The sequence below is a fragment of the Lepisosteus oculatus genome, unplaced genomic scaffold (assembly GCF_040954835.1).
Source record: "Lepisosteus oculatus isolate fLepOcu1 unplaced genomic scaffold, fLepOcu1.hap2 HAP2_SCAFFOLD_164, whole genome shotgun sequence".
Lineage (NCBI taxonomy): Eukaryota > Metazoa > Chordata > Actinopteri > Semionotiformes > Lepisosteidae > Lepisosteus > Lepisosteus oculatus.
The window spans coordinates 62,501-83,558 of record NW_027167709.1 but is presented as its reverse complement, the minus strand read 5'-3'; the positions used below and the strand labels follow the sequence as shown (position 1 = coordinate 83,558).

At 44.3% G+C, this 21,058-nt stretch overlaps 4 non-coding genes across 4 annotated transcripts; 1 reads left to right on the top strand and 3 right to left on the bottom strand.

Moving 5' to 3' along the window:
- Positions 1-656: 656 nt before the first annotated feature.
- Positions 657-738, bottom strand: trnas-aga (transfer RNA serine (anticodon AGA)). Its single transcript has one exon. It is a non-coding gene; the product is annotated as a tRNA-Ser (tRNA).
- A 2,827-nt stretch (positions 739-3,565) lies between these two features.
- Positions 3,566-3,647, bottom strand: trnas-gcu (transfer RNA serine (anticodon GCU)). Its single transcript has one exon. It is a non-coding gene; the product is annotated as a tRNA-Ser (tRNA).
- A 7,486-nt stretch (positions 3,648-11,133) lies between these two features.
- On the top strand, positions 11,134-11,205 carry trnah-gug (transfer RNA histidin (anticodon GUG)). Its single transcript has one exon. It is a non-coding gene; the product is annotated as a tRNA-His (tRNA).
- Positions 11,206-20,433: 9,228 nt separating this feature from the next.
- Positions 20,434-20,507, bottom strand: trnai-aau (transfer RNA isoleucine (anticodon AAU)). The gene has a single exon. It is a non-coding gene; the product is annotated as a tRNA-Ile (tRNA).
- Between the last annotated feature and the right edge of the window lie 551 nt (positions 20,508-21,058).

Sequence of the window (21,058 nt, the reverse complement as noted above, 5' to 3'; positions counted from 1 at the left end):
GCTGATTTAAAATGTACCTAAAGGAGAAGCATTATTGAAGACCATCAATTACCAAGAGCTTTTGTCAACGGTTTTGGTGGTCATTTTGAATGACCACAGAGCGCTGTGACCTCATTTTTACATCTCATCCAAAAGACAGCGCCCTTTTACAACACAGCATCTCCGTCACTATACTGGGGCATTGGGACCCGCACAGACCTCAGGGTGAGCGCCCCCCCGCCGGCACCATTAACACCGCTTCCAGCTGGAAGCTTTGTTTTTCCCTGTAGCTCACCCTCATCCGGGTACTGACCTGGCTCACACCTGCTTAGCTTCAGTGGGTTTTCAGTTGCGAGTTGCAAGGGGATGCAAGTGATGGAGCCACTCGCTGCAAAAGCCACTGCATTGGCCGAGAATCGAACCCGAGCCGCCCGCGTGGCAGGCGAGAATTTTACCACTGAACCACCAACGCTCAGTACTTGGGCCTTCAAAAAAGATGCTTTTTTGGTGCTCTGTGCAAAACGCGTCGACATCTGCTTCCAGCTGCAAAATGCCATTCGCGGACGCTGAAGAACTTATTTCCGGGTACAAGCGATTGGGCGTTTTAAAACCACCAGGAACAGCAAAGAGGCGCGCTTCTTTGCTTGTGCCGAAACACACCGACTGGAGGCGGACAATGTAGTCGGCAGGATTCGAATCTGCGCGGGGAGACCCCAATGGATTTCTAGTCCATCGCCTTAACCACTCGGCCACGACTACAGCAAGCCCCATTGCCGCTGCGTTCTTGCTACAATCTTACCTGGATCGCGAGGCGCCGGCGGAAGCCTATTTCAAAGTCGTTCTCCGTTTCAAAAAAACATTTCCAAAATACAAGCCTTGCAGACAGACACGCCTCAGAGGACTTAAGGGTGGCTTCATGTCGGAATGATAAAGTCTCCCCGTCCGGACATGAAAATGCCACTTTGTTACACATAAAAAAAGAATCAACAACAGAGAAATGCCCACAAGCATTTGAAAAGCCGCACCACGTCGCACTTGAAATAGCTCTTACATTAGTGGTAGATGCAGGAATCGCCTTTTTATTTACGCTCTTACCAACGCGATGGAAAGCAAAACAAAGCAAAGCAGAGCAAAACAAAATAAACAAACGAAAACCCTCACGTCCTGCACTTGCATATAACGCCGTTACGTGCCCAAGCGGTATTGTACGTCATCCTAGCACTGCACCCCGGGTCGTACGGTATATGGGAACGAGCACACACCATGAATCGTCTCGAATCACTCCCTACAGCTGTAAGGCGCCTTGAAGCGTGCACCCCCAAAATTCTTCTTTGCGCATCTGTGAAAGGTAAACTCTTGAGCAAACTCTGAACCAGCTCTAAGGAAACTAATCCGATTAGACGTTACTTTGACTCATCTTCTTACGCTCAGTGCCGGATTGCTCAAACTCCAGCTAGGGTTAGGGTTAGCATTCCCACGCTACTTAGACAGTTTGTTTACGCTCAGTGCTGGATTTTGGGAACTTCAGGACGAGTGGGAATTTTCTCCTATCTGTCCATTCTGTTTTGTTTTGGAGACTCTTGTCTGCCTATGTTGTTCAGTGCAGCGTGAAGGAAACATTTTCCAAAACTGTGTCAGCTCAAAAGTTGTAAGAAAACCTCTCCAGCTGCTTTAACTCTCTTCATTTTTGTCATTTAATGTGACACTCGATGTATAACTGGAGCCTCACATATGCAAATGGTGAGGCTCCAGTTCGACATCCAGTTCGACACCACTTTACAGTATAAGAAAAAAGCATGGCAGACTGTGCCGGACCAGCTGGTAACTTCCGCTTATTTTGACCATATTAAACATTGGAAATCTTCCCACTTGCATTTGTGACACTTGATTTTGGCTCCACCTAAGACACTCTTAAATCTTCAAACACTTTTCTCTTCTCCCGCAACACACTTGTCTGTCGGCACTATGTGGCAGCGTTGCATGACAACCCATCTCACCACGGAAAGGAACCTAACAGCTTTGGTAAGAGAGTAGAATTACCTGAAGAACTGCTTTCCATGGAAGCAGGACCAAGCGATGTAGCATTTTTATAGTACCAGGAAAGGAGAAGCGGCACTTCGCCTTTGCCGCACAGGCACAAGGTGACGTGCGGCAGACGCCGTAGTCGGCAGGATTCGAACCTGAGCGGGGAGTCCCCAGTGGATTTCAAGTCCATCGCCTTAACTACTCGGCCACGACTACAGCGAGCTCCTCTCTGCCGCATTCCTCCTATAATCTAACACGGAGTGTGAGGTGGCTGCGGAAACTTTTTTAAAGTCGCTCTCCGTTAAAAAAAAAATACCTTTCACAAGATACATGCCGGCAGACAGACACGCCTCAGAGGGTTTAAGGCTGGCTTCACGTTCAAATAATAAAGTCTCCCCGTCTGGATGTCAAAATGCAACTTTGGCAGACAGAAAAAACATCAACAAACCACAAATGTGGACAAGGATTTTACAAGCTGCACCACACTGCACTTTCAAAAGCATTTACATTCGTGTTAGACGCAGGAATTGTCTTTGTTTTGCGTGCTTACGAACGCCATAGAAAACGAAACAAAACAAAAGCCCTCAGCTCCTGCACTTGATTATAATGCCGTTACGTGTCGAAGCAGGAATTTACGTCATCTTACCACTGCAACATGGGGAATAGAGGGAAATGAACACACGCTACGAATCGTCTCAATCACTCCCTAGAGTCGTAAGGCACATTGAAGGGTGCACCCCCATCATTAATCGTTGGGCCTCTGTAAAAGGAAAGCTGTTGAACAGTCTTTGAAACAGCTCGTATGAAACACTTGATTGCTTCCATGTGCATCTGGAGCCCACTTCTTATTTTCACTTCACGCCGCCCAAAGCATTTCTAAAACAGGAGATTCGCGTTTGGGAATGCGCCCTGCCCTACAAATAAAACAGGTCTACGGGTCTGAAACCTGCTCCACGGAAAACAGTTCTGTTGCGCTTTTGATCAAAGGGAGATTCTCTGTTCTTACTTTTTGATGACATAACACCCAAAGGGGCTTCTTTGGAGCTGGATTCCAACCAGCATCCTAAAGTTTCTTGGCGGTATCCTTTACAGTCCTCTGTTCGGTCGACAAGGAACAGAAGGGGGCAGCTTTCCTCACACATACAGTGCAATGTACTGTAGTGTTCCCCTTCATTGAATTCGCAGTTCTGCATCAGACCTCAAACTCGTTTCCTTAGCTTGGATTTAAGCCACGAAGCAGGCTTCTACTGTATAAACGTCTAGAGGAATCACAAACTATTTGAGAGGCCATCATCCCAGGGGGAACTGACAAAGTCTATCCCTAAACACCTAGCACAGTCTCTCGAGAGACTGTCAAAAATCGCTTTCTCCGTTTGTGCTGCAAGTAAGTGAAAACGCGGTCTCAACCCAGAGCCACTTGGCAGCAGCGGCACGTAAATACTGTTACTGCCACTGGTCGATACCAACGTTAGCCTACTATACCATGTTCAGCCACCGCTAGAAAATGTAAGGCTCTAGTACTGGAGCAAACAAAAAGAGGGCCAACGTAAAACGTAAAGAGTGACGAGGATGGGATTTGAACCCATGCGTGCAGAACACAATGGATTAGCAGTCCATCGCCTTAACCACTCGGCCACCTCGTCGATGAAACTGGGCTGTCCAGACATGGGTTGGCGCGCTCCAAATGATCTTTTTCTTTTTTTTCCCTCGTACTCGAGGGTCCTTTTCCTGTTCCACATGCGATTTCAACATTTTCCTTGGGAGATGTCAAGCCAGCAAGCCACTGCTGTGCTTCAGTGGCCAGTGTGGAGTTCAGTGGCCCTGTTGTACACAGAAAGCACATTGAGCTCCTTGGACATGAAAAGTTCCAGATAAAAGCCATTTGTCATCCTTTCTCTTGGTGTCGATGTTGCTATTGTATGTAAAGGTGGCAACTTGCTCAGCGAGCAGGCGGAGCACACACCGAATGCAGATGTGTCTGAGTGGTGTGTCCAAATGGCTGCAAAAGGACAACCCTCCCGGGGCGCCGTGGCTTAGTTGGCTAAAGCGCTTGTCTCTTAAACAGGAGATCCTGAGTCCAAATCCCAGTGGTGCCTTCTTTGTTCTGTCTTCTCGAACAGAACTGGTCCTTACAGACAACCGCCTATAGCTAGACTTAATTAAATGCAAGTATTCATTTCCTGTCTTTAACACGACTTGTTTTTCTTAAAATGGATGGAACTTGCAAAACATGAAATACAAACATTGCTAATCAGCGCTAGCGGCTGGCAAAAAAAAAGAAGTCAGCAATGTTTTTTTTCTTTAACCTTAACCCTGCTAATGGAGAAGAGTTAAACGACCGAGTCTATGCAGCTTAAACGGTGCTCATGTCGGGTTCTTAGCTGAAAGGGTGGTAAATCACGCTCACCCCAGTCCTTAATCTTTTAAAAGGATACAAAATTGAACCTAGTCGCCACATCACATACATCCTGTTCAACGATAAAAAGGTGACATCTATCCTCGATCCAGAGTAAATCCCACGTTGAGGGCATATTTTTTTCCACTTTACCATGAGTCGGGCTCAGCTGCACAGAGGCGAGAGCAGAGCAATGAGGTCACGGGGACAGGGGAGTCACACGCTGGCGGTTTAAACACGCGGAAGAAAACTGAGGGATCCACAGTATGTGGACCCTCCGTGCGCCATCAGTCCACACTCCAGACTCTGAATCCTGCCATCCGAGTTAAGATCTCGGCGGAACCTGAGGCGCAGTTCCTTCTTAAAACGTAATCTGGTGAGCATTTCTAGAATCGTACTTGTATAGATGCAGCCTTTAATGTGTTGCTAGGTTAAAATTGATGACTTCTTGAACTTCAGTAGGCAACTGCCCTCTTGATTTCGGATTTAATTTCTTTATTACAGGGGCGCTTTTATGATGACAGAGTCATGTTCAGGTACTTTGCTTGATGGAGGAAGCATATTTCGGACTCTGTGATCTGCTCACCTGGAAAGGTCTGCTGTACTACTACAAGAGAGAAGTAGAGTCTGGAAGAATCGACAATTTTATGATGCTTTGGAAGATAATGTTTTTTTTTTCTTTGAAATCGAAATGAATCAGAATATCAGTGCAAAAGACAAACTCGTGGTTTGGTTTAAAGAGATATGGTTTTAAAACAGACAAAATGTAGAAAACAGGTGTTTCTCACTTTTGGAAAAAAATGGACCGGGGGTAATATTTTACTAGTTGCAGTGCTGATCTCACTGGGTTACAGTCCTGTAGTGTTACACTAGGGCCAGTGGCGCAATGGATAACACGTCTGACTACGGATCAGGAGATTGCAGGTTCGACGCCTGCCTGGCTCGGGTCGTTTTTAAACGCATCGGGCAACTCCCTACGTAGTCTGTGCTACTTACTGCATTGTAATCGTACCCAGTAAGAGATTTCCTTCATGTAAATGAACTGCACCTGACAGCTTTAGAAAAACACCTGGGCTCAGTACGGTGCTGAGAGCTCAGCGTTGCTGTTCTAATTAGCACGCACTGCATCGGCTATGAGCCCGAACCTTTCAATTATTCCGATCAGTAAGTCAACACGTAGTCCACATGAACGGTAGAAATATTCTCTTGTCTGTCTCTTGTTTGTATAGAACTGAATGTCCCTGACAATGTACTGTTAGTTTTAATTGAAGAACGGCATTTGTGTTCAAATATACCAGACAAGTTTATGTAACTGCTCATGCGACACTCAGTTGTAATTAGTCAAGAAATAAAGTCGAACAACAGCTGCGGGTTTGATTCTGAACGTATGAGATTGCAGCGCCTTTTACTTCCATTGACAAATGATAGAGATTCGAAGAGAGATCCTTCAGACCAGCAAGCAAACCCACGGCTATTTCGGTTTTCTATCTAGGCAACGTTGGTGTTTGCAATAGCATACATGAAAGCGTGATGCAATTTCTGTGGCTACATTTGTTGCACGTCATGCACAATAAGAGTGTTTCTAACACCAAATAAAAAGTCAACAATTAGCGATCACGCCTTCTCCTCAGTTAACCCACTGAAACCCTTGCTGTTAACAGTTCTTTACTGCGTGCTTTACCAGCACCTACATATCGTGTCGGTTCTTTCAGCTTTATTCATTAGGTTTTCAAAGGCATAAGCAGAGCACCAGAGGTGCGAAGGCAAAGTGTGTGGTTATCTGAAGAATTGATGTCCATGGCAGCAGGTCCAAGCGATTTCGCGTTGTTATAGTACCAGGAAAGGAGAAGCGGGACTTCGCCTCTGCCGCGCAGGCACAAGGCGACATGCGGCAGACGCCGGAGTCGGCAGGTTTCGAACCTGCGCGGGGAGTCCCCAACGCATTTCGAGCCCATCGCCTTAACCACTCGACCACGACAAAAGCGAGCCCGCCGCCGCCGCATTCCTCCTATAATCAAACACGGACTGCGAGGTGGCTGCGGATACCTTTTTAAAGTTGCTCTCCGTTAAAAAAAAAATACCTTTCACAAGATACGTGCCGGCAGACAGATACACCTCAGAGGGTTTAAGGCTGGCTTCACGTTCAAATGATAAAGTCCCCCCGTCCGGATGTTAAAATGCAACTTTGGCAGACAGAACAAACATCAACAAACCACAAATGTGGACAAGGATTTTACAAGCTGCACCACACTGCACTTTCAAAAGCATTTACGTTCGTGTTAGACGCAGGACTTGCCTTTGATTTGCGCGCTTACGAACGCCATGGAAAACGAAACAAAACTAAAGCCCTCAGCTCCTGCACGTGATTATAATGCCGTTACGTGTCGAAGCAGTAATTTACGTCATCCTACCACTGCAACACGGGGAATAGAGAGAAATGAGCACACGCTACGAATCGTCTCAATCACTCCCTAGAGTCGTAAGGCGCACCCCCATCATTAATCGTTGCGCCTCTGTGAAAGGAAAGCTCTTGGGCAGTCTTTGAAACAGCTCGCATGAAACACTTGATTGCTTCCATGTGCATCTGGAGCCCACCCAGTGGGCAAAAGACGTATAATATACGTCTATTAAACGCATACCTTATACGTCTAAATGTGGTCTACAATTCGTCTAGAATGAAATTCTAATATACGTCTAAAGTTATACGTCAATTATACGTCTATGTTTAGACGTTCATTATACATAAATGGTTGGAGTTCTATTATACGGATAAATTTAGAGGACTATTATACATATATGGTTGGAGTTCCGGATAACTTTAGAGGTCTATTATACGGATAACTTTAGAGGTCTATTATACGTATATGGTTAGAGGTCTATTATACGTATAACTTTAGAGGTCTATTATACGTATATGGTTAGAGGTCTGTTATACGTATATGGTTAGAGGTCTATTATACGGATAACTTTAGAGGTCTATTATACGTATATGGTTAGAGGTCTATTATACGCATAACTTTAGAGGTCTATTATACGTATATGGGTAGAGGTCTATTATACATCAAAGATAGATTTTATAGGTGTAGAAACAAGTAAACCAAGCCAATGATTAGATTTAGAAATGTATTCTGAAAATACACATTCACACCTGAAACATATGTATTTCAAATTATACATTGTATACAATCAATCAACAATCAACATATGGGCAATAATCATAAAAAACACAACTAGTCTTAAACTTCAGCTACAAATTCTGGTAACATGGCAATATACAGTATAGTAATGGCAAACACAAAATTAATTACATTAACACACTAACTCAAAACCACATTTTGATTCAAATATACATTTTAAAATGTACAACTTCTATATTTCCAAGAAAAAAAAATATTACAATGGAAGTTAAGATGATTTTTTTCCACTATTTGCAAACCCTGTCTAATTGTCCTAACAGTTAGAACCAAAAACCTATTATTTTCAGTGTCCAGATCTCCTGGCCCCCTGTCTTTCATATGCATTCTTCAAGTAACACATTGCATGCTCCTTTATTTCTTTTTCTTTTGATTTAGGGTGGGACTTCAGCACTGCAGTTAGGAGAAAATTATATAATATAACTTCCCAAATAAATGATGATGAATATCTTCTTTAGTATAATCTAAAAAGTGAACGGTTTACTAAGCTCAAAACTGAAATAAATGTATAAAATTTGGCTTGCATCATAGCAGTTGAGCAATAAAGTCTGTCCTAATTAAAGAGTACCCAAAGTTTGAAAGTACAACATAGAATAAGAATAGAGAAACGGCAAAACGATTTTGTGTCATCTTCCCCATTCACACTATTTTATGTGCCATTTTTTGCTTATTCACGTACTATTTTAATCAAAATAATATTAAGAAAGATCTGTATGTATTCAGATAGTATTATTATTGTTCATACTTACTCGTCAAAAGAGGATTGCTGAGATATTTGCGGATATACTTCTACGTTTGAAAAACGTGTCCAAAATTGTGACCAACGAATACTAGCAATGCATTGTGGTATATAACCGGAAAATATGCTGGGTTCGATATTTTCTCAACGTATGCGTTTATTAATGTTGTCGATATTATGGTTGAAATATAACATTGATAATACATCGCGGCTATGTGCCCCCTGCTATGAGCTGATGTGCAATTTTAACGCATGTAGTTAGTAAGGATCGGTCACTGTTGTATGGTATTATATATAATGACATTATGGAATAGGATGGGGACAGGCCTGGCATCACGGGGGGAGGGGGGAATGTTGCCCCTTCAGTTTTGGGCAAAAAGATTTACCTAACTTAATTTGCGCCCTAAAAAAATAGTTGTACTTTGTCAATGGTCAGACAACACTAAATGACAGGAACAGTCACTCAGTCTGTTTGATGGGCAGGAGGGCTATCCGTCCAGGAACTGCACATATCAGTGTCGTTATTGAGTGTCAACATTACGATCCTGTTTGCTCAGGTGGACCGATTCCTTGCAGTAGTTTATCATTATACTTAAAATCGTTATATAACTAGGACTAGTTATAGCAGTCTGTGCTTTCTGTTGGTTTTACAACATTTTTTCTTAACGATTCAGAATGTCCATGTAGCTGCAAAAATGAACGCTTATGGTACTTTTCGCTCCAGGCAATACTCTCCAGTGAGAGTGACGAAAAATGTGAAACTGAACTTCATCGCAAATACCAGATTGCTAGTCGATATCTTCTATCATGAAGCACTAATCAATGGCATAGCTGCGAGATTTCATTTGGGTAGCTGCACCATACAGCTCCGTTTCTACCGAAATATCACCCCCGCTCAGAATTTCAGACGCCCCCCTACAGATTTTTCCCCGGGCACCGCGCACTGATGGGGGAAGGGGTTTCCAGGAAATGGTATCAACTTTTCTCAAGAAAATAAAAATAGAAACTCTATAGGCACTCAAACATTTTACTGTTTTTTTTTCAGGCAGGTGGCAAGACCCCTCCGCAAAACCCTTGTATGCCAAGCTGTGGGCATTGATTCGTCGAATATACGTATATTCACGGCGAAAATACGGCTATACGTATATATACGTCGCCTCGACGTATAATCAACGTCGAATTGCATCCGTAAAATCGACGACATTAATAAATGCATATATAACGTCGAAAACACATCTAACACTAGGAGTATACGGCACTCTGCACAGTTTACGAAGTAAATTATTTTCGCAGTAATTAATTTACACGTGTATAATAAATATAGTAAATATAATTAATTACTGCGAAAATAATTTACTTCGTACACTGTGCAGAGTGCTGTATACTCCTAGTGTTAGATGTGTTTTCGACGTTATATATGCGTTTACTAATGTTTATTTCACAGTGTCGTGCACCTTTTCATTGCTCTCGCTTTCAGAGCCTCCGCACGGCACACGACTCGACAACAGGAAACACATTGAAGTGAAAGCAGGGAGCGCTGCGACATGCACTGTGCAGATCCCGCCACACTTAGAGGTGAGTGGGTCTGTTCGATGCACAAAGAACGCTTTGATAAGCGTCAAAGGCAAATCATTCCGAGTTGGTCGTTTGTGTTTTCCGTTCAGACGCGAAATGCTGAAATGATCTCTCGGCTCCTCGGTTGTCATTTCTGCTCCGTAAAGGAATCACAGCACGAGTCGGCTTCCAGCACGGTGGGTCGGGACACGATGCCGGGGGTCGGAGAGAGAGATGTCTTCCTCGTTAGTATAGGACCTGTCACCTGTCCCCACCTGTCACGCGGGAGACCGGGGTACATCAGGACGCGCATTGAAGTGAAAGCAGGATGCGCTGCGACATGCACTGTGCAGATCCCGCCACACTAAGAGGTGAGTGGGTCTGTTTGATCACAGCGCTAGGCGAATCCCCAATCCCCTTTTGTGCGTGGCGACAAAGGAAGTCTGGTCTGTTTCCGCCCGGTTTCGAGCCGGGGACTTTTCGCGTGTGAGGCGAACGTGATAACCACTACACTACGGAAACTGTGGTAAGATGTGCCCAGCGGCCCAGTGCTGAGCTTCGCCAATGCAATTCAGCTGCTTCCAGTGCCTTTATTGGAGTGCGCTGATGGACTGTGCTCTCTCTCAAGAGACCAGCACGCCTGTCATGGACGGAGCAGGAAAGACGGCGCCACATTCTACAGCCCTCTCCACGCAATCGACGAAATCGGGCTACTGAAGTGGAGAAAATCGCCTCTCCAGAAAGTGCAAATATCATCTTGGAGAGTATAAATCCTATTGCCGAAGGTCAGCCCTGTCTACCAGAGTAACCCTCCCACTTCCTGCAGCGATGGTCAGCTCGTCTCACACGCGAGAAGTTTCGGCTGGAAACAAGCGCCCCCTCTTCTCGCACGTTTTGCACGTTCGAGTAGTTTTAATGCGGCTCCTTCGTACACGGTGCTGATCTTTTGGAAAGCAGGAGGCAGAACTGACACGTTCCCATACCGGGAGTCGAACCAGGGCCACGTGGGTGAAAACCAGGAATCCTAACCACTAGACCATATGGCAGTGAACAACCCTGCTGTTCCCGGCATCATGCAAGCAAACTACATAAATATGAGAAAACACGCAAGAGAGTTGTCACTCAGAGTGTCGAAGGGTCGATGTATACTGGGACTCAGTTGAAATGCAACGTCAGGACTTTTTCGAATTATGTCACACGAAGAGAGCACAGCCTTTTCCGCCCTGCCACGTGTGTATCGGTAACTCGCCGTGATCGTATAGTGGTCAGTACTTTGCGTTGTGGCCGCAACAACCCTGGTTCAAATCCGGGTCACGGCAGAATAGGGGCGTCTGCTTTTACTACTTGCATGAATGAAGGCAAAAAAAAGCCAATCGATGTGAACGAACGGCGCTTTACAGAGGAGTACTGCCTGACTGGATCGTTGATGAACGACAGAGACCACTCCGACCTCTTCTCGGGTTTCTTCAATGACTTACTAAGGATCTTCTTCACATTCGCCCTTGCAGGGGAAACCAGTTACACCAAAGCAAACGCAGGAAAGTGCATTTCATGCAGAGACCAGGAGGGACCTGTTTACACCAAGAGTGGTCGGAGTATGGAACAATGAGCCCAGCCCTGTTTCTGCAGTCGATTCTTGATTAGATCTTGGGCTCACTAAGAGGCCCCCGCTGGGTACTAATCTTTCTGTTGTTCTCGCAGGTGTTGCGCTGCTTTTGAGCCGACAGAGCTCATCTTGGTCTGTCGGGACAGCCCAATTGCAAATGATCGGCTCCAGGTACAGAAAAAACGTGCGTTTGGTACAAGAGTGCATGAACGCACCGGAAATACATTGGGAACAAATGACTGGTGGTTCAAGACCTCTGTGAAGTGCAGGAGCGTGCAAGAAGAGGCTGTTTGCACCCAGTCTCGAACCGGGGACCTTTCGCGTGTTAGGCTACACTACGGAAACCTGTAGGGATTGTTGCTGGTGTCTCGCTTGCGTTTCGGGCTGAGAAAGGGACGCGTCACTTTAGGCAGAGGGCGCTGGAGAGAGGAACAAAGGGCGCGATGAAACAAAATGCCGAAACCCGGGATCAAGCCAGGGACCTTTAGAACATACTCTCACGAATCGTTAGAATACGTGCGTTTGATCATCAATTGCGTAACAACCACATTCGTTCGACTTGAGCCATCAAGCTCATAGTTTTCAAATCTTGAAAGCTGTGTTTGAGCACATCATAGTGTGCAGTACGCCCCGTAACTTGCGTACTTCAACAGAAAGAAGAGCAGACAGCTCCATAAATATGCGAGGCGCAGAGAGTGCAAGGCGAGCCGCACACGTTTCGGTGGCTGAGAGAGGGCAGTTTTTGCTTCTGCATTTCCCAAGTAAGGACGCATGACAACAAGCGATCGCGGTGCTCATTTACGACATAGTGGTGATGAGTTTTCAGTATGTGTTCTTTTGAACGAGCAATGAGGTTGCTGCCTTGGACAGCTGACTGCACGCTCTCATTGTGCCACGTGATGAGTATTCACCAGGCTCGTTCAGTCATTAGTCACATTCCATCGTTTGCCATAAGCAGATGCTGCAAGGTGATGTGGATATCAGTTCCCAGTCTTGTGGACGAGGACAAAAAAGAACACACAAGGGCTTATCCGCGAGTTGAACCCAGGATATCCCACACCCTAAGCGAGAATCATACCCCTAAACCAATAAGCCACGGCAGCACTTTCCATTTTATTCTGTCAGCGAGCTTGAGGACGGGGGAGAGGCGTCATTCGCTCGTCCAGTCAGACCTTCATCAATAAGTCAAGAAAGCCGCAATTACACGACTGCCTTGCAGACGAAGGGCAGTGAACTGCACCCGGTAAGAGGGGAACAAGCGGCACTAGGCGACACCGAGGCATGAGTCCCAGCGAGGGGGGTTAGCTTGCATGGTACAGCGCTCGCTTTGCATGCGAGAGGTAGCGGGATCATTTCCCACGTCCTCCAGGTGTGTGCTTAGAGCTTGATGTGCCGAAAGGTGTCCTTTAGCCTGTGGTCACGCCTTGCATGGAGAGCGTCATGCAGCTGTCAATCATTTCGCAGCCACGCCCCCTCTTCATCTTCTCTCTGCCTTAAGCGTCTCCGCCACTCTCTCTTGACATTTCATGTCAGCATGTCAGAAGTCCGAGTGACGTTTTTAATGGCTGAGTGAGAGCACGATGCTGAAGCAGAGAGGCCACTTCAGCCAGAGAGACTTGTGCTAGGTGAGATCTGAAAAACAGACTCGCAACAGAAACAGACCAAAAAAGTATCGGTGAGATCAAAAGGCAAATGCAACATCCAGCAGAGGGCGTCTAAAGATTAGGGAACGGGCGACTGAAATCCATATGAGGCAAACTTTCCGTCTGTGTACTGCAGCTGGCCTCGTTGGCGTAGTTGGTAGCACGTCAGTCTCATCATCTGAAGGTCCTGAGTTTGATCCTCACACGGGGCAGGGCTGCTTCCTCTCTTGCTCTTTTCAAACACTTGCGGCAACTGTTCGCTCATAACCACATCTGGAATGCGTGACCTTTACACGGGGAGAAGCAACGCCGCATCCCTTTTCTAAAGAACATTCACATTCAGAAATAAGTCAAGAAATTTGCCATTACTTTCGCTCGCGCTGCTGTCAGCCTGCCCATGTTGCCAAAGAAAGATTCACTCGGCGTCAACATGACAGAACAGAGATGAAAACACTGTTCCACACTCCGTAAGCAAGAACTTCAGTGTTTGCAGTCACCCGATATGCTGATAGTCAAAGGAGCACAAAAAACGAAGCGTCAAAAGACAAGATGAGTTGATGGAAAGAGCGTTGAATTGATGAGCACAAAAGTTCAGCTCGTACAATAGGCAACGAAGGTCCCGGTGTCATCATCGCACTTGAAAGGACTGCCTTGCAGACTAAGGGCAGTGGGAGGTTGCAGTTTTGAGATGGAGGCATTGGGATGGTGGGCCGAGATCTATTCTTCTTAAGGAATTTTTCATCGTGAAAGATCGGTCCACAGGTCATCCAAAGAACTTACAAATTTTTTGGACTCAGGGAATCGCGTGCTTCCGGAAGGGAGTGAAGTGCTCAAACACATGACATGCCCCCTTGATCTCACATGCACAATTCTGCTGCAACATGCACAGCTACCGTCCACACCAGGCAGTGGGGCTTCAGCAGAATTTGCTACGCCACCTGCAATTACATATCTTGCTGCACACATATACATGGCCCCTCTGTCCTTTTCAGGATCTCAAAAAAAAGCATAGCGTGGTTTTCCTGCAACCTGATTGACCGCATCTCCCTCAGAATGTGCCCCGTTGCATTCATTGCTGAAGCAGGACGGAGGCTAACGGGCATGCCAGAACAGTTAGGCTCAGCGATCTCTCCAAAATATTGTGGTTGTAGTGGAAGAAATATGGTTTAAATTGTACCTTGGTATTTCAAACTCTCTCTAGAATGTTATCCATTTCTATTTTATTTTGACAGGAACTGGCTAATGACACTAGATGAAAAGAGAAGAAAGAAAACACAACGTTTCGGCCGTGGAGCCTTCTTCAGGTGTGAGGGCTCCACGGCTGAAATGTTGTGTTTTCTTTCTTCTCTTTTAAGCATGGAATAGACCTATTACTTGTTCCTTTGCAGCCTACGCATGCTGACACAGCTCCCCACCTGAACTGCTAATGATGCCTGGTAGTTTGTGGTACTTGGGTATTGTCTTATGTTTGCTCAAACTGCATGTGTGATTGCATATTTTTGGGTATTTTCATATGTCAATATTTAATTCACTGACATTCCTGTATGCTTGGAAGAAAGGTAGATTGGATTTGGCACAGGACGCCTGCCCATATTTGTTGATCATTGTTGGGCTGGAAAAACAATGATAAAAAGTGTATGAAAAAAGCTCTCTCCAATATTTCCCTTCTCTTCGCCATGGTTACACTACCTGTTCTTTCCGTCTTTTGTCCTTCAACAAAGATTCCAGGGCTCTTTTTCCACCATAATATCAGAAGCCAAAAAATAACCATCTAATGTGTAAACAGCATTTGTAATTTTGGTAGCTGGAAAAGGTCAAGTATGTTTGCAAGACCTAGCTGATTACACCACAGACTTACTTTGTTGTTGTCAGTTTTTTTTTTTCTCTTTTAAAGGCTGTAGGTGGGGTGTGATGGACTGTACCACTATCATAGAAGATTTTTTCAGGACACATCGCAGTTCCATAGTAGAATTTATCAATAGTAGAATTCCATAGGACCTTATTTACCAACATATTACCCAGTGTGAGACTCTGCCAGTAAACCTCAGAGCATTGAGTTCTCCACTGATAAAGATGGCTGTCTGAAGTCATGAAATCCACTGCTGGGATGCCTGAGAGACAGTAATTGAATCTTGGCTGGAATTAGGCTTTCTATTAGTGTTGATCTTTGGGAATTATGTGGTAAAAAGGGAAAACTCCTTTACTTTAGTCACTTTGAATGTTCAAATGTACAGAACCTGCAAAACTAAGCAATGAAAAAAATCCATCACCACTCTCATGATAGCATAACTCATAGTCTCTGCTGTTGTGTAACAATACACACTTTCAATTTTCTTATCGCCTGTCTCCAGAGAGAATGTTGTTAGTGCTGATGACCTTGAATTAGACCTTGTTGACTCTGTAAAACAATCTTCCTCTGCTTAGATTTTCACTCAGATTGATTTTGTTCTCAGATTATTCCTGGCAGGACTGAGTTTCTAGGAAATGAAAAGTGAAAGAAAAAGTACAGAAGATCAGCCCTTGAATATACAACATTGTGCAGTGAGATTGTTAAATGTATTAGCTGCTATCCTGTGCTAGAGCCTGTCGTGGTAAGCAGTGGATGACAGGATCTAGCACAGATACTAATGAAACACTGTTAATGAAAGATAAAACACTTGAGTCTTATTTTAGTTTTCCATTTCCCTTTCATTTGTGATGTATTGTACAACAGGCCACAGAACATACAGTGCCTTGCGAAAGTATTCGGCCCCCTTGAACTTTTCAACCTTTTGCCACATTTCAGGCTTCAAACATAAAGATATAAATTTTTTATTTTATGTGAAGAATCACCAACAAGTGGGACACAATTGTGAAGTGGAACGAAATCTATTGGATTTTTGAAACTTTTTTAACTAATAAAAAAATGAAAAGTGGGGCGTGCAAAATTATTCGGCCCCCTTGCGTTAATACTTTGTAGAGCCACCTTTTGCTGCGATTACAGCTGCAAGTCGCTTGGGGTATGTCTCTATCAGTTTTGCACATCGAGAGACTGAAATTCTTGCCCATTCTTCCTTGCAAAACAGCTCGAGCTCAGTGAGGTTGGATGGAGAGCGTTTGTGAACAGCAGTTTTCAGCTCTTTCCACAGATTCTCGATTGGATTCAGGTCTGGACTTTGACTTGGCCATTCAAACACCTGGATACGTTTATTTGTGAACCATTCCTTTGTAGATTTTGCTGTATGTTTGGGATCATTGTCTTGTTGGAAGATAAATCTCCGTCCCAGTTTCAGGTCTTTTGCAGACTCCAACAGGTTTTCATCCAGAATGGTCCTGTATTTGGCTGCATCCATCTTCCCCTCAATTTTAACCATCTTCCCTGTCCCTGCTGAAGAAAAGCAGGCCCAAACCATGATGCTGCCACCACCATGTTTGACAGTGGGGATGGTGTGTTGAGGGTGATGAGCTGTGTTGCTTTTACGCCAAACATATCGTTTTGCATTGTGGCCAAAAAGTTCGATTTTGGTTTCATCTGACCAGAGCACCTTCTTCCACATGTTTGGGGTGTCTCCCAGGTGGCTTGTGGCAAACTTTAGACGAGACTTTTTATGGATATCTTTGAGAAATGGCTTTCTTCTTGCCACTCTTCCATAAAGGCCAGATTTGTGCAGTGTAAGACTGATTGCTGTCCTATGGACAGACTCTCCCACCTCAGCTGTAGTTCTCTGCAGTTCATCCAGAGTGATCATGGGCCTCTTGGCTGCATCTCTGATCAGTCTTCTCCTTGTCTGAGCTGAAAGTTTAGAGGGACGGCCAGGTCTTGGTAGATTTGCAGTGGTCTGATACTCCTTCCATTTCAAGATGATCGCTTGCACAGTGCTCCTTGGGATGTTTGAAGCTTGGGAAATCTTTTTGTATCCAAATCCGGCTTTAAACTTCTCCACAACAGTATTACAGACCTGCCTGGTGTGTTCCTTGGTCTTCATGATGCTCTCTGCGCTTTCAACAGAACCTTGAGACTATCACAGAGCAGGTGCATTTATACAGAGACTTGATTACACACAGGTGGATTCTATTTATCACCATCAGTCATTTAGGACAACATTGGATCATTCAGAGATCCTCGCTGAACTTCTGGAGTGAGTTTGCTGCACTGAAAGTAAAGGGGCCGAATAATTTTGCACGCCCCACTTTTCATTTTTTTATTAGTTAAAAAAGTTTCAAAAATCCAATAGATTTCGTTCCACTTCACAATTGTGTCCCACTTGTTGGTGATTCTTCACATAAAATAAAAAAAATTATATCTTTATGTTTGAAGCCTGAAATGTGGCAAAAGGTTGAAAAGTTCAAGGGGGCCGAATACTTTCGCAAGGCACTGTACACAAAAACAGATATGCACACATTCACACCAGGCAATTACAGTCTGCCCAGTCAGAATCTGAGCTGAGGTATCAGAATTCTGAATTCCCAGAATTCTGTCATGGATCATCCACAATAAGGGCAATATTTGAACACGAGGATCCCCAGGAGAGAGCCTAGTAACATAAATCTTGGAGCAAAAGCAGATGATTAACTTCATAGTTTGTGTGGTTGAGCCAAAGTTGAGCATGAGGATATGTGAGTCACCATTCTTAGAAATGGATCCAACTTCAGACAGGCGTCAAAAGTAAGAGTATACAGTGCTGGGGCAATGACACTTCAATGATCAGAAGGATAACAAGAGTTTTAATGCATTGAAATTGATTTTCTGGTGATGCACACTGTCATGGAACTATTAATTTTTTAAGGATCACTTACTGACGTCAGACAGCTGCCAATTCTCCAGACTGGAAGGATGAACAGTTTATCCCCCTAGGTACCATATTTCCATATTTCGAAGCATTGGAATAATACATGTCATACAGCAACATAAAAACAGGAAGACAAGTATCACAGCCCCTATAATCGGTGTTAGTAACTTAAAAGAAAAACATTCCCCCTGGCCCAAACAGTGATTCTAACCAGGAGAGAAAAGCCGGTGTATCTTTTATGCCTCTCTCTTTATTCACCTTGTCTTTTAGTTCTTTCAAATGCTGAATAGCGAGCGTAAGATTTCCGTAATCATAGTCATTAGCTGGAATATATGTACAACAGGAGTCTCCTACTAAAGCATAGACTCCTCCAGATGCTGCATTTTGAAGGTCCAGCACGAACCTGTTCTGAAGTGCCATTAATCTAACTCCCCTTAATTCTTGTTTGATAGCGTCTAAGCCTTCTAACGTGATATTAATAAAAGAGTACATTTCATAAAAAGTCGCATGGGTGAGGCTGTAGAATGAGGCATTAAAGCACATATATAACAAGATGCATTAAATTTCTTTAACTTTACAGTATGATTTATAAATTTATACCACAAATTACTCATATCCCCCTCATTATCAGTTTCATTCAGCCAGTTTGTATACAAAGAGGCTTCGTGTTTAGATTCTTCCTCTTTTGGGATGGTGACAGGCTTCTACATAAAAAGGAAAAAGGCTGTGCACATCAGTCCCAAGCAGGTTATCCCCATCTGTCCTTGTGGAGACATCACTCCTGCGCTTTGCTCAGTTCGTTTGTGACCTTTTTACAGTGGGAAGCATGAATCCAGGGCACCATTTCTGTGGCCTTCACAGCAGTGGCAGTGGTCAGCAGCACCTGGTACAGCCCCCTCCACCTGAGTGAACACCATTTCTTTTTCCTGAAGTCTTTCACCAGAATCCAGTCTCCTTATTCACTCATTAGTTCTTACAGCACAGGTAAATCCCTGTGGGCTGGAGCCCAGCATAATCCTAGGCTTTTTTGGTCAACATTGGTCAACAGATTGGTCAACAACTGGGTAATAACTCTTAGAAAAATCTACACATTGTTCCCCTGCCTCAGCTGTGACGTTTTGTAGAACAATTCTAGCTGTAGTTGTAAAATTTCTCTTTGTTCCGTTCCTGCAAAACATCTTATTATGAACAAACAAACCACAATAATCATTTGCATCTAGGGGAATCACTCCCAAGGGTAACCCCCCTTAAAGCTATATTGTTCTACCCATCAGGTTCTGCCACTAGATAAGAGAACCTTTCCCATGAAATCATTTTTTGACCTTCATGATCCCTTCAGGGCGTACAATTAGCACAGGAGCAGCAGCTTTAGTCCACATGTCTTTCAAACAGGATATTAACGATATGATCATAACGAATAATACCAGACCCACAAATATGTATTGAACCAGAGACCCTCTCCATGTTCCTAGCACAGACTGTAGCCATGCACCAATACCCCAATCATCTGAATTGCAGGATTTACGAAGAAAATTAATTTCGCAGTAATTAATTTATTATATTTACTATATTTATCATACACGTGTAAATTCATTACTGCGAAAATAATTTACTTCGTACACTGTGCAGAGTGCCGTATACTCCTAGTTGCGGCACACACGATACATACAGTAAAAAGCCTCAGGCACTGTGTTAGATGTGTTTTCGACGTTATATATGCGTTTATTAATGTCGTCGATTTTACGGTTGCAATTCGGCGTTGATTATACGGCGAGACGACGTATATATACGTATAGCCGTATTTTCGCCGTGAATATACGTATATTCGACGAATCAATGCCCACTGGGTAAACTCTTGAGCAAACTCTGAACCAGCTCTAAGGAAACTAATCCAATTAGACGTTACTTTGACTCATCTTTTTATGCTCAGTGCTGGATTGCTCAAACTCCAGCTAGGGTTAGGGTTAGCATTCCCACGCTACTTAGACACTTTGTTTACGCTCAGTGCTGGATTTTGGGAACTTCAGGACGAGTGGGAATTTTCTCCTATCTGTCAATTCTGTTTTGTTTTGGAGACTCTTGGCTGCCTATGTTGTACAGTGCAGCGTGAAGGAAACATTTTCCAAAACTGTGTCAGCTCAAAAGTTGTAAGAAAACCTCTCCAGCTGCTTTAACTCTCTTCATTTTTGTCATTTAATGTGACACTCGATGTATAACTGGAGCCTCACATATGCAAATGGTGAGGCTCCAGTTCGACACCACTTTACAGTATCTGACAAAAGCATGGCAGACTGCCATGACCGGCAGATAACTTCTGCTTATTTTTACCATATTAAACATTGGAAATCCAACCACTTGCATTTGTGACACATGATTTTGACTCCACCTAAGACACTCTTAAATCTTCAAACACTTTTCTCTTCTCCCGCAACACTCTTGTCTGTCGGCACTATGTGACAGCGTTGCATGTCAACCCATCTCACCACGGAAAGGAACCTAACAGCTTTGGTAAGAGAGGAGAAAAGAACGTGGCCCGTATGGGGATTGAACCCATGACCTTGGCATTATTAGCACCAAGCTCTAACCAACTGAGCTAACCGGCCTCGCAACGGTGGTCCTCTCCGTGCTGCAAAAAATCGAACTCAGGGAATTTCTTTTGCCCTCCTTTGAATAGAAAGCCGTGTAATTCAGTGTACGGGCTTTCTCGTGCAGTTTCATGGTTCTTGTAACCCAAATCCTACACTGGCCTGAAGTGTCCCCCCATTTCACAGCATTTTTCAGCTGATTTAAAATGTACCTAAAGGAGAAGCATTATTGAAGACCATCAATTACCAAGAGCTTTTGTCAAAGGTTTTGGTGGTCATTTTTAATGACCACAGAGCGCTGTGACCTCGGTTTTACATCTCATCCGAAAGACAGCGCCCTTTTACAACACAGCGTCTCCGTCACTATGCTGGGACATTGGGACCCGCACAGACCTCAGGGTGAGCGCCCCCCCGCCGGCACCATTAACACCGCTTCCAGCTGGAAGCTTTGTTTTTCCCTGTAGCTTACCCTCATCCGGGTACTGACAAGGCTCACACCTGCTTAGCTTCAGTGGGTTTTCAGTTGCGAGTTGCAAGGGGATGCAAGTGATGGAGCCGCTCGCTGCAAA